Source organism: Myxocyprinus asiaticus, chromosome 15, assembly GCF_019703515.2.
Source record: "Myxocyprinus asiaticus isolate MX2 ecotype Aquarium Trade chromosome 15, UBuf_Myxa_2, whole genome shotgun sequence".
In the NCBI taxonomy this organism is placed as follows: Eukaryota; Metazoa; Chordata; class Actinopteri; order Cypriniformes; family Catostomidae; genus Myxocyprinus; species Myxocyprinus asiaticus.
This window is the reverse complement of record NC_059358.1, coordinates 27,476,403-27,489,555: the sequence shown is the minus strand read 5'-3', so window position 1 is coordinate 27,489,555 and position 13,153 is coordinate 27,476,403. Positions and strand designations below refer to the sequence as shown.

Here is a 13,153-nt window from a genome sequence, read left to right as displayed (position 1 = left end):
GTCACGTGAGACAAGCTCGCAATCATCTAATGCTCAGCTGATCATGCCGTCTACCAATACAATTCAGACATTTATCAGAGCGGTCCTATTTAAATCCACTATTTATTCATTCCTTAGCTGCCTTTCCATTGCATGGATGGAAGCTGCACTTAACCCCCTCCTCCATCCCCAGCTCCACTTCTTGAATGGCTGCTTTGCTTTTTGTTTTTTTCTACATCTATCCTGTGTTCTGCGCTTTAAGACTACAATTGTTTGCCAGTTTGTAATTTCTATCTTCAATATGTTATTGCGCCTTGATCTTGATTTATGAACTTAATATACAGTATATGAATAAAGTATTCATCAAGTATTCAGGTCAAGTAGCCAACGGAAGTGGTCCTGAATTAATTATATGTATAGTCTGAGATGTGATTGGTTAGAGAGCGCGTGTCTACCTCATTAGATTCAGAGTCTTTCACCACATTATTCATGAGAATGAATGCTTCCATTAAATTACTACGCTGCCTCACGGACGTGACAGTGGTTCCAGCCGGCACAAGTTCAACAGCACTGAAGAGATATGAGAGGGGCTTTTGCAGTAAATACTGTGGTGAGATCAAAATCACTTATGCATGAGATCGCATTACGGCAGAAAAAACACCATGGTGAGCTCGAAATCACTTGTCAGAATGGAACACAGTCCATAACTGGAACAGTGCTAGTATGTTTCTTAGCCACAGTTCTGCTAATCTAGCACTCCAAAGAATAAGCAGCTGTTTGTTTAGAAGCACATTGTCTATCGCATCTTCTTTGTACGTATAATCAAGGACAGGATAACACGTTGGCTTGTTCAAAAACAAAAGACCTGATGAAATTTAGGGATTTAATGATCCATCGAATGAGATCCATCTGGATTAGGGATGCCGCAATTATACGGTTACTATTTACCGCAATAAAAAATGTTCCGGTTAATTTAACCGTAAGAAATTAGAATCCATGGTTAAAATCCATTAAATGCTTTATTTACAGGTGGCAAAAATATTATATATAATTTATAATTATATAATTTAAAATAGTTATTCTTAAAATTTTTGTAAGCCTAAATGTGAAAAACTCTTGCGCATGTATAGGTAACTGGAGCTGTTGGTATGGTTATGGATGGTGTCTGCGTGGTGCTTGGCCAGGTGTTGCAGGCTGAACATGAATTTTCAATACACGTGAAACTGGGGAAACTACACACAAACTCCAAAATATAACAGAGGAATTAGATCTACCAGACTCAAATCCACCAAAAAAGTGGCTGTTTGGGAGCATTTAAATGACTGACGGAAGACGACGGATGTAAAACATGCAGACAAAAGTCTTAGAAAGATACACATCCTACAAATGGGACAGGATGCTCCACTAGTCATCCAACAGCAAACTAGTAGTCAAGTCAAGTCAAAGTCATTTTTATTTGTAGGCCTATAATGCCTTTCACAACACACATCGTTTCAAAGCAGCTTTACAGAAGATCAGGTTTTAATTTAGTAAATTGAGTAGATGTTGGTGGCCAGTGTTTAAACTAAAGGATTTTGTATGAACTGTAAGATTAATGACAAAGTCTTGGACTTGGGCTTCACATGTTCATAATTTTATCCCATGATTGATATATAGCAAAGTGCCCCAAAAATTTCATCATAAGATGTACAGCCAAGATTTTCTCGACACGCAGACGGTTCTTGACTGTGCGCATTGTCGGCGCATGAGTCTGCCATTGACTGTACTAAAAGAGTATCCCAAAGCAGTCGTAGTGCGCATGTGTCAAACACGTTCCTATTCGCTTGCTGTCAAAAGAACATAGGCTACTTTAAAATGTAACACGGTCAACCAGACGCTATCCGATCCAGAACACGGAAAAATGAAGTAGAGGAACTGACCCAATTAAGCCCACCCAAATCTAAGTATTACATCTTTTCTTACAGAAATGTTAACAGCCTTTCAATAAAGTGAGAATTAAATCAAAGAATAATCTCTCATCTAAACACTCATGTTATGTTTTGTCATAAACTGACAAAATTAAGTAACTTTAATTGCAAACATGAAATTCTGGAGTAGGCTTATAAGGCACATGTACCATTTAAGCCCAGGTGTGTTCTTAATAAGCACTGTGTTTTTAAAATGTGAATGCTATCACCTCAATTTTGATACATTTTTAGATTTAGACATCAAACATCATAACCAGTAAATCAAATATTTAATTTCTGAATCCGACAAGCTTTAATCATATTGGGACATTTCTTATAATTTTTTTTCAGCCTATTCATTTTCTCCCTGCAATAAAACTTGATTCAGTATGGAGAGTTGACAATAAATAAGTTAGCAATGTTTTAATGGGTTCAATTGGTTATTTGTTCAGTGGGCTTATTAGGAACAATATAGGTCAATAATAGAGGTAAATAAACTTCAATAATTTATAGTAGATTCCAGGTAAACACATTATATTTTTTCATGAATAAAAAACTCTATATTTTACAATGTAGAGCATGTTTATGATTGTTGTTAAAACAAATCAAATAATTATACAGCCTTTAAGCTATGATCAAACAGGCTTTTCAAAGGCACTGTTCCTTATAAGCCCACATGGAAAGAAAGTTACATTTTTGAATAATAATAACTGATAGAGCACTAAATCTTGTTTGAGCTCAAGAAGCTTCTTATATATTGTCATTTAATGTGATTATCAGCCAGTTTTATTCTCTTTTTTTTCCAGGCAGTGTCTTGCACCAGCTCCAGATACTCATGAAATCCAACTTTTCAAATACAAAGTATTGCTGTTAAATACAAAGAAAATAAATCATATAAAGTTGTATTTGATTTATTAATCTCTTAATTCATTTGTTTAATCATTCCTCAGCTAGTTTGTTAATCTCCAGAAAAATGGCTTTTTTGAAATCTTCAAAAACAGTGAAGTTTTGTAGCAACTTCCAAAATGGCAGCCAAACAATGTTAGCACATGGTCCCAAATAACTCAAGGATGAAACATCTTGTTTATTGGCTCCAAATAAAAGTAAAATGATACCAACAAATATGTGCATTTCCTCTTCAACAACAAAATTTTCTCTTGCTTTTTGTCTTTTTTATATTTCAAAATTAATCTGTAAGTGGGCTTATATGGTACATGGGCTTAATAGGGTCACTTCCCTTATACCCGGGCCTTTAGCCTGGAAGTGAGTAGTTGTGCTTGACCCACTCCTGTCCCATGTAGTCCTGTTTCATGACATTTTAAATATTTACCTACTTTTATTCATAAACCTTTAGCAACAATATAGGGCCTATTTACACTTGGTCACTTAATTCGTTTTTACTGATCGGATTGCTATCCGATTGAATAAGCACATCCCATTTACACTTGGCCACATCAGTGTGTCTCTAATCTTCAATTCCTGCACTATATGCAAATAACACGGAGATCACTTCCGTAATTATGCTTATGCCAGGCAGAAAATGTAAAAGATGTGATTTATTATTTGATTCCAACTGAATTTGAACAGTGCGCGTCTCTGTTTGTGTGCACGCTATGTATTTTCCCCCACTGGCCGTCATATGCGCATCAGCTGCGCTCATTGTCAGTGTTTAGTTTCAGTTTCGTCAGCATTGAATAAATGAAGAAAAAAGTTCTGTCTCTCCTACAATGTGCATCTATGTCTTAATTTGTTGTTATGTATTGCGCGACGCGAGTCCTATGCAAATACTCAGTTCCTTCTGTTATATTTTCCGTTTTCCCTATGCTGACATAGTGCGCTGTTTGGGAGGAGTAAAGTTGTGTAAAATGTATATGTGTAAACAGCCAGAGGCATTTACACTTGACCGAGTTACAAATGGAATGTGTCACAAACCACCTCCTGAAGTGGTTTGAGGGATCGGATTGCAATCCCTCTCGAATGCATTTCGGAGTGCATTTACACCTGGTCTTTTCATAATCGGACAGCTATCCGATCACTGAAAACGCATGAAGTGGCCAAGTATAAATAGGCCCTATAGAGTCAGTGAAAAGTACACTGAGCAGACATTTTCTGAAAGTGAGTTTGGATGGATTTTGGAAGTATTCATGTAACCGACCCTCTTTACACCTGGTAATAAGATGCATCTTGTGTAATCCAGACACATCGCTGTTTACACCTGGTCACTTAAACGCTTTTTCTGTGACCACTTGTGTTTAGATTTCGAGGGGGTTGGTCTCTGATTTCATGATGTCAAACATCAATCACTATGTCAGTGTGTTACTGCATAATAATAAACTGCAAAAGTCAGAAAAGGCAAAAGAAACATGAAGAAATGGTGTGCTGTTTCTCACACATGCAGTTGAAATTTAATCCAAACACAAACACAACATTCCAAACAGAATTATCAGTTATTTTACTGGAGTACCTGTATTAACTAAGCTTTAGATGTGTGTGCTTCTCATAAGTGTCCTTGCAAGTTGATATTAGACACACTGTAGAAGATCTGGGAAGTTCTCATGCTTGTATATGTCTTTGCTGTTTCAAATTTTCTAATCGGACATTTATTTCTTTTTAAAGCCGCACATAACCAGCAAAGTTTAAAACTCTTGTTTAAGCACAGTGGTTGATTGACAGGTGAGGGGTGGTGCTTCGCTGTTGTCCAAGATGGATTAGGATGGATGAGCATTTACACCTCAGATGTGATGTGGTAACATGCGTTTTTGATTACCTTTGTATGTTCCGATCACAAAACCCTGTTTACTCCTGAATTTAGCGCTGACCACATGTGACTGGATCACCCAAAACACATCTTAATACTTAATATGAGTATTTATCAACAGTCCTCATTCAATCTTACACACAAACACATGTGTGAAATCAAACTACCCTATACTCAATTTCTCACTCACGTTACGATTCCACACTCTCAAAAAAATTTGCAAACAGGCACTCCCACACAAACAAAACATGTACAGGATTTTCCTGTGAGAGATGGCTTTAAAAGGAGAATTGGGGATTTCTTTGAGTCATTCCAAAAGACCCCACCCTCTGTTCCTTCTGACCTTTAACGGTTTATTTGCAAGGGAAAAAGATTTCCTTCCTCATTCTTACATGGAACGTTATACAGACAGCAATGTTATTTGGCTTCATTTAAAAATCAACATCTTTACATATCATTTTTAACAATCCTCTATCCCTGAAATGTCTGATGGTTGTGTTAAACTTCAGAATGTTCTTTTTGGAATTGTGCCATTTAAAAAAAAAAAAAATTTTTTTAATTGTCAGGTAACCTAAAAATTGTGCTTCATCTGGTTTTATTCAAGCCTAAAAATATTTATTATGACTGAATCAACGTGACTAAACTAGGTTACACTAACAAAAGTAACTTAAGGGTTAGATCAAATACAGATGACATTTACAGTTTAGCACTTTTTCCAGCGTGATGCACATATTGCTTAGAACCCAATGTATGAATCAGCATGATACCAACTAACAAACAATCAAGCCTAAATTCATAGTAAACTCCATTATTATCATCAGTAATGTAATATTATGTTTATCTCCAGTGTTCTCTTGATGGGGAGTCAGAAAGTCCAGGCAATGTTATAACCATGAGGAAAATGTAAAAAAAAAAAAAAAAAAAAAAAAATTATATATATATATATATATATATATATATATATAATAACAATAGGCAAGGAGTCCCACACCTAATCCACAAACTAAAGACACATGGTAAAATGTCCATTTGAAATTGTATTTCATTTAAGCCTTTGTTAAAAGATATTATGATTTGTAATATGACATGATCAGTCTTCTCATTTCCAACATAAAAGACTGCTTAGAAAAACACATTTGAAGAACAATATCTATAATGATATTAATTAAAAATGAGTGACATTAGTGTCACAGTCAGACACAGTCAGTTGTGTTTCGCATTGTGTTTACATTACTTTAGCATTTTCTATTCAGTCACCCAACCAAGCATAACATTCTGGATCAAATTAATTGATACAGGCCTAAAAACTTACTAATAGCCTGTAAGGAAAAATAAAAATGAGGGGTACACAACATATTATAAATATGTTCTGTATAAAAGTGAATGCATGACTGGAATATTACATGCAATAAAGCTATATTATAATTATAAGTGTATGATCATGTTTTACACAATAAAATCTAAACATGTTGTACCTTCCTTGTCCTTGGCCTATTAATATTCAATAAGCAAAGTTGTTGCTTAACTGATAAAGAACCAACATAATCCTTATGTTCGTCTTAAGTTTACATATAATTAAGAGTTGAAAATGATCATTTAAAGGGATAGTTCATCCAAAAATGAAATTCTCTTATCATTTACTCACCCTTATGCCATCCCAGATGTGTTAGTCTTTCTTTCTTCTTTAAGAAGTATATTTCAGCTCTGTAGGTCCATTCCAAGTGAATGGTGACCAAAATTTTGGAGCTCCAAAATGCACATAGAGGCAGCATAAAAGTCCAAGTGGTTCAGTGATTAGATCCATATCTACAGAAGCGATATGATACGTCCTTTATTACTACAAATTGTTCTCCCTGCCCAGTTGTTGACGATATGCAAGAAGAATGCGAATCGCCAAAAACAAAACAAAAGAAGAATGTGAAAGTGAATGTGGAGATTGATAGTAAATCTGTTTATCACCCACTGACTTGTCATATAGCTTTTGAAGATGTTTGTTTGTGTTCAGCAGAAGAAAAGTCATACACATCTGGGATGGCATGAGGGTGAGTAAATGATAAGACAATTTCCATTTTTGGGTGAACTATTCCTTTCAAATTCTTGTTAGCTTATACACATTTCTGTACATTATACCACAATCAGAAATGCATCAAAGCATTTTGAAATATAAAATGATCATATAATCTGCCATTAAGCTTAAACATGTTGTTTAAAATGTGTTGCTAAGTTTGCATAAATTCAGAGATCCCTGCTGCTTCTGGGAATTTCTGCTCAGGAAACTGAAAACCCCAAGGATGACGTCAAACTACACAACCTATCATTTTGGATGCTTGTGACCCTTTAAATCGAACAATCCACAAAATCACTATTTTGCCAATGATTAAGCTCTATATGAACTTAAACCATTGATAACTGGAAAATATATTTGATAATTAAATCAGAATAATTTCAAGCCTATGTGTAGTTTTTGTCAGAGGTATTTCACACAGATGAATTTTGCTTTTCACATCTCCATCAACTAGATGAACTAGAACTGCTGCAGAACTTCTCCACAAATTATATAGTTTTGCAATTAATTCACTGCACATCATTCAGCTGTCAAGAACTGGAACAATAATATAAAGTTCCTTTGTTAACGTAATAGGCTAAATGTTATGCCTCATTTTCAAGATTGAGCATTATTAATTCAAGGTGGTCTCTATCTAAACTGAGAAAAAAAAAAAAGGAAAAATACAGACTAGCAGAGTAGATATTAGAAAAGTGTCCAAATATTCATAAATATATATAGTATTCCTGTCTAAACAAACTATATAGGAATTACAAAATAATCAAACATGTGACCACAGTGAAATGTAAACGCTAACAGGTTAACACATTGTTAAAATAATTATATTATAAATGAATAGTTACATAGATAAAAACATTCATAAATTTCGCAGTAGTCATGCAAAATTAAACCCACACACACACACACACACACACACATTCAGCTGATCCAAGGTCCGCTTCCCATAACGGTGACAGCTTAGACTTCTATGGATGTGAATACTGCTGGTCAAATGAAGTCTCAGCATTTTTGTTATTACCATTATACCTTTATTAAAGGTCCAACTAAAGCAAGAAAAGCTCTGATGTCAGCCATATGACAGAACTCCATTCCAAGCACACACTCTGAATGGACTGTTTTTAGCTAAAACGTATCTGTGTTATATATGTGAACATCGTCATAACACATGCCATCCTCACTCAGGCCAACAACTCAAACCTCAGTATTCATTACAACCTTACTCCACTTCAACATTATAGAAACACATACACCTAACTAAAACTGGGAAAAAGAATACAAATAAAAAATAAAAATAAAATTTTCAACTCTCACTGTATCACTGTCTTAAACCTAAAAGGTCAGATGATTTAGCCTACTTCAGAATACATAATGAATATGTCCACTCCATAAGAACACTTTTTTCATTTATACATGTATAATTTTTTAGGCTTTACTTTGAAAAAGGTGAATCAAATAAGCCTGAACATATTTCAGCTTATGGTTAAAACGTGATAGCTCTAAATGGAATTTTGGGTTTTAAGACAGATTAAGTGTGATATTGCAGAATTTGTTCAATTTTAAAGCCTATATATGTGTTTAATGTGCATCACAAAGCAATGGCAGGCACATACACACAAGATCACACATACGCATACACATGCACCATGCACCAGTTGTCAGTACATTGGAAAAACTGCTTGTGTTTAAGACTTTATTCAAACCAGAATACAATCATATACACTTTGTTGCCCTCAGTGGTCAATAAGTACCTATCTTTATTTTCAGACCATTAAAACTGATGTGCAAATATATAACAGAAAAGGGGGACACAGACTCACATGCAGTTGTGATGCCAGTATGCCAGCCTGTCACACTTCTAGGATTTAACTGAAGAGTAAGTCTAACAGTGCAATGATCCACTGCAGTGTTACGAAGCAGCATAAGCATGCAAATAAATAAATAAATAAATAAATAATTTGACAACAAAAAAAATGTAAGCAGCCATACACCAAAATAAAATTTTCAAATGAACGATCTGCCCACACAAAACATTGCGTATCAACACTGATTTTGTTTAGGAGTGTGCATCGAGGTGCTCATTCACAGATTGTTCTCCAAATGTGCATTCTGGGGCAAACAAGAGGGCGCAGGGCTGCAGCAGTGCAGTGCCGTGCAGCTCTGGGGCATGCATGGGTGCTATGACTTCCTTACTCCCCAAGCCCGACCATTTCCCACACTATTACCTGATTTATTTGGACTCAAAGTGGGTCACCAAGGCGATGTTTAAGTCACACTCATGAAACAGCAAAAACATGCAACACAGAAGAAACTCAAGAAGATGAGCGCACAACAGGGACATCAGGACACATGCCATGCTCTTCAAAAACTAGCAGTCGAACATGTCACACACTCTAAAAATCCCCTCCAAAAGAGCTCACACACTACGAAATCAGTGCCTAAAATATTTCACAGGCTGCATTGTTTACCAAGTGCGTGCAAGCCATTTGAGCTGTATGGACGCTGAAGCAGTACAAGGACTGAGTGACGTAGAAGCAATGCTGCCCAAAACAACATCCTCCACCACCACTATCAATCAGACATGGAAGTACATCACTCATTTATCTGATGACCCAAAGGAGCAAAGGTCATCAGATGCACAAACCTACCTTTAGTTAAAGCGGCCGGGTAAAGTGGCACACATGATGCTTTTAATGCAGACAAACTGAGCCATCATTATGGAGACACTCTTTAACAGCATTGTGCATAAATGTACATGCATATCTGAACATTTCACATCCCCTGACAAAATCTCAGAGTGTGGAACATGAACAACCTACTGGTGCCAGCGCAGAAGCTCTATTGAAGGCCATAAGTACTAACTGGTACTTTTACAATGTTGATTGCAGAATTGCTATTAGGATTAAAGTCTATATGGAATTATTCCAAAGACGTATGGACTATGGGGTGAGCCGTTGCAAGTAATGCACAACATTGAAAATCGTACCGTCAGAATGCGCACGAAGCCCGCCGGTGGTTGTACTAGTACTCGCAGCGCTTCGCAATGTCACGGGAGTAGAGTACTATGCCAAGGACTCACAACAGCCGATGTTGTGAGACGCGGAATTAGACAAGAAAAGCTTTAAAACGTGTTCAAACACACTCGTAACGACGTGCAAAGACACTACGCATCGGTTGCTCATGTCAATAAGGACGTACACGCAGCAAAAGTGGCAAATTATTCACCTTTTCTGCGCCGTTCGAGTAGATCACAGGAAAGTGAGCTGATGGCAGATCTTGTAGTAAGCTCGAGTAACAGTGTCGGTTACGGAGTGAAGTATTAATTTGTTTGTTTTTTCATTGACGCCGTGACGTTAGTGCTCGGTAGTGCTGTAGGTAGTGCAATCCTTCCTCGAGCTGAACTCGCGTAATCCTGCCAGTGCGTAACGCCGTGCATGAGTGCCTGTTCAAGTTACTCAAACTCGTGCCATTCAGTCAAAGCACGTCGGAAAGGCATAACTTATTCCGCTACTCAAAAGCATGGTTTGAGCACTGTCTTTAAAACATTTAACAAAGTTTAACTCTGCATCCCCACCCCCTCTCTCCTTCTTGCTCTAGGTCCTTCCTTCATATTTTAGTGAGTTGGCTCGCTCTCAATTTCTCTTTTGCATAAACACGTCAGTTGAACAGCCATCTCTGGAATACAGATTCCCACAAATATTAGCGGTGGATTCGTTTGAGTAACAACAACTCACCAAAACAGCAAATTACTTAGGTGGTAACCATTGAGTTTACGGTGCAAATTGCAGATGGGGTCTCTCGTTTCGTCTGAAGTGGCGTGTAACGTCCGTCCATGTCTTCTGTCTGTCGGGAATTGTACTTTATATCGGTCCTCCGTTAAACATCTTTGCCCCGCTCCCAACAGCAACTCAGACTGGGATTAAAAACTATATGAATCCCTTTTCCACTACAATCACAAAATGGTGAATGAACCACTAACAGCTGGCCCGCCGGACCAATCAGAGCGAACTGACAGATACAGTAACCTATGGATGTGACTGCACGAACTCAGAGGCGTTTCTCTGTGGCGTTTTCCATTTGATTGACAGGCACTTCCGACCAATCGTGGTGAAGAGAAATACCAAGCCGGTCCACACTCCAAAAGTTACAGTATCCAATGAGAGCGTTGGGAACCTTAGGAACAGGGTGTGGGCGGGCATTGGGGAAGTGTTCAAGAAGGGCTGGCCAATAGCGCAATACGAGTGTTCGCTCCCTAAATAAACCTGCGTGTTTACCACAAACGACAACGCAACACAGTTATTTATTTTTTTATTTTATTTCCCCTGAGCTGCGAGCTAAAGAACTCGAACATTTTCATTTTAATACTATCTGCGATATCTAAAATATATTAAGTCGCCCCATTTTCGATAAAGTTTTGAAGATGAAACAGAAAGGCAAAATTACTAAAATGTTAAATTGGTTAATCTCAGTGATATTTACATTGTGAAAGCCTCTTACTCTCACACTAGTATGCTTGTGAATGCGGGATACGTGTGTTGACTTTCTCGCTCTTTATTTTTTCCACTCTGCCTCTCTTTTCTCTCAGCAACAGCCCTCGTGCGCGAGAGCCAATCGCTATGCCCCATTCTGCTGTCTCTAACGTATGTGCCGTTGAGCTCCGCCCCATCTGTACAATCCTTGTAGGATTTGGGGGGTGACGTCATCATGGCGCCGTGCGATTGGCCAGAATGGGCTCGCCGACGAGCCAATGATCAAACTCAGCGATGAAGTCATCAAGCGTGTTGCCACCAGCAGGATGGCAGGGGCGTGGCCTGACGTACTTTACTAACACTGTGCTTGATGCGTAGTAGGACAACATGCTAGTGACTGATATTAAAGCAATATTAATCACTGTTCCAGGACACGCTAGTAAAACGTAATTCAAATATTAAACAAAAATACTGTTCTTCAATTTTTTATAATTGTAAAAAAAATGCATGTGTTCAGTTAAGTTAAACATGACAAGTCATATTTCAGACATACTGACGTGTAGAAACGTACTTGTGCTCTTTGTGAAATTCGTCCGAGAACGAGAAGAGAAAGAAACTGTTACATAATCGATGTTGTAGACAGATTCAAGTACTACCAAGCGCCATCCTGAAATCTTGAGGCGACTCGCAGCGACCTCTGTCGGTTTCATGTGTGTAATGGGGGATTCTGATAGCTTTTAGTCTAAACATGTTACAGTTCTTTAGTTCTGCCCCCTTAAAATTTTTCTATACGATCTCACTGAGCAAAAGGAAAATTGTGACTTATTAAAAAAATGGAAGAACTATTTTCTCTTCTCAAGTATCTGCTAACAAAAGATGGTAATACAAACTTGAAGTGTCTATACTACCTCATTAGCACTTCTTCCACTCCCTGGAGCCCTGCCCTTTGACCTGACCCCCACCATGATGATGACCCCTTTATTTTGGCTTTGCAGTGCTGTGTCAATCAGCTGCCACACATCCATCCCGCTGCCCTACACTCCCTACTGTGACACAGGGGACCGTATTCCCTCCTCTAGCTCCCCGAAATGCAGACAATGACTAGGTGATAAAAGAAGCAAAAGGGAGATGACAGACAGAGAATGTGACAAAAACAAAACATGACAGGGATGATGAGCCGAACCAGAGGCAGAAATATGATCACACGTTTCATTTGAATCACTCAAATGAAGTGAGGTTTTTATTCAGTCTGTGCTTTTGGAGATCATTGATGTGAATGGGAAACAGATCTTAAGCTTACTTATTACAGGGAAATATTTTGCATTTGATTTTTTTTTTTGCTAGAAGAATTGAAATTCCAAAGTTAAATGAGTGGATACAAAAAGTTACCAGTATGAATGAAGTGAAAATAATATTAAGGTCATTATACAATGTCAAGTTCAAAATGTGCTAAAAATGGTCATGATTTTGAACCTGTGCTTGCTCCATTACAGAACACACTAGTTTCAATTGGACTACCAAGAGAGCGGATACTATAAAGTGGAAAAGAGAGAAGAAATGTTTACTGGTCTCTAGTAGACAAGAAGTTACACATCTGTGCAATGACTCTTCATAACAATTACAACAGCAAGTATAAAAGTTTCCTTCAATTTTTTTTTTTTTTTTTTGTTTGTTTGTTTTTTGACAGATGTAAGCTGTGTTCTACTTGTGGTCCTTTATGCTTTTGCCTATTAAATGTGATCATCTGATAATGACATTTCTGTTAAACAGGCCAAAGCTAGACACTTCCCTAAAATTAATAATTGTTACTATCATTAGCAGTATTGTATAATTGTATACTTGCACTTTCATAGTGAGAATATTTAAAATAGGTGTATTTGTGTATGCAAAATGATATCAGAAACATCTCAAAATGAATGGTGATGATTTCAGGTGGTGG

The 13,153-nt window shown here is 37.3% G+C and overlaps 1 protein-coding gene across 3 annotated transcripts in view; it reads right to left on the bottom strand.

Annotated features, from left to right (window-relative positions):
• LOC127452568 (protein capicua homolog) overlaps positions 1–10,715 on the bottom strand; it is a 44,685-nt gene extending 33,970 nt beyond the window's left edge. The window contains exon 1 of one of the 3 annotated variants that reach the window (XM_051718122.1): positions 10,480–10,715. The gene's annotated coding sequence lies outside the window, so the exon portion shown is untranslated. The remainder of the gene's footprint in view (positions 1–10,479) is intronic. The other 2 variants (XM_051718120.1, XM_051718121.1) reach the window with 2 other exon arrangements.
• Between the last annotated feature and the right edge of the window lie 2,438 nt (positions 10,716–13,153).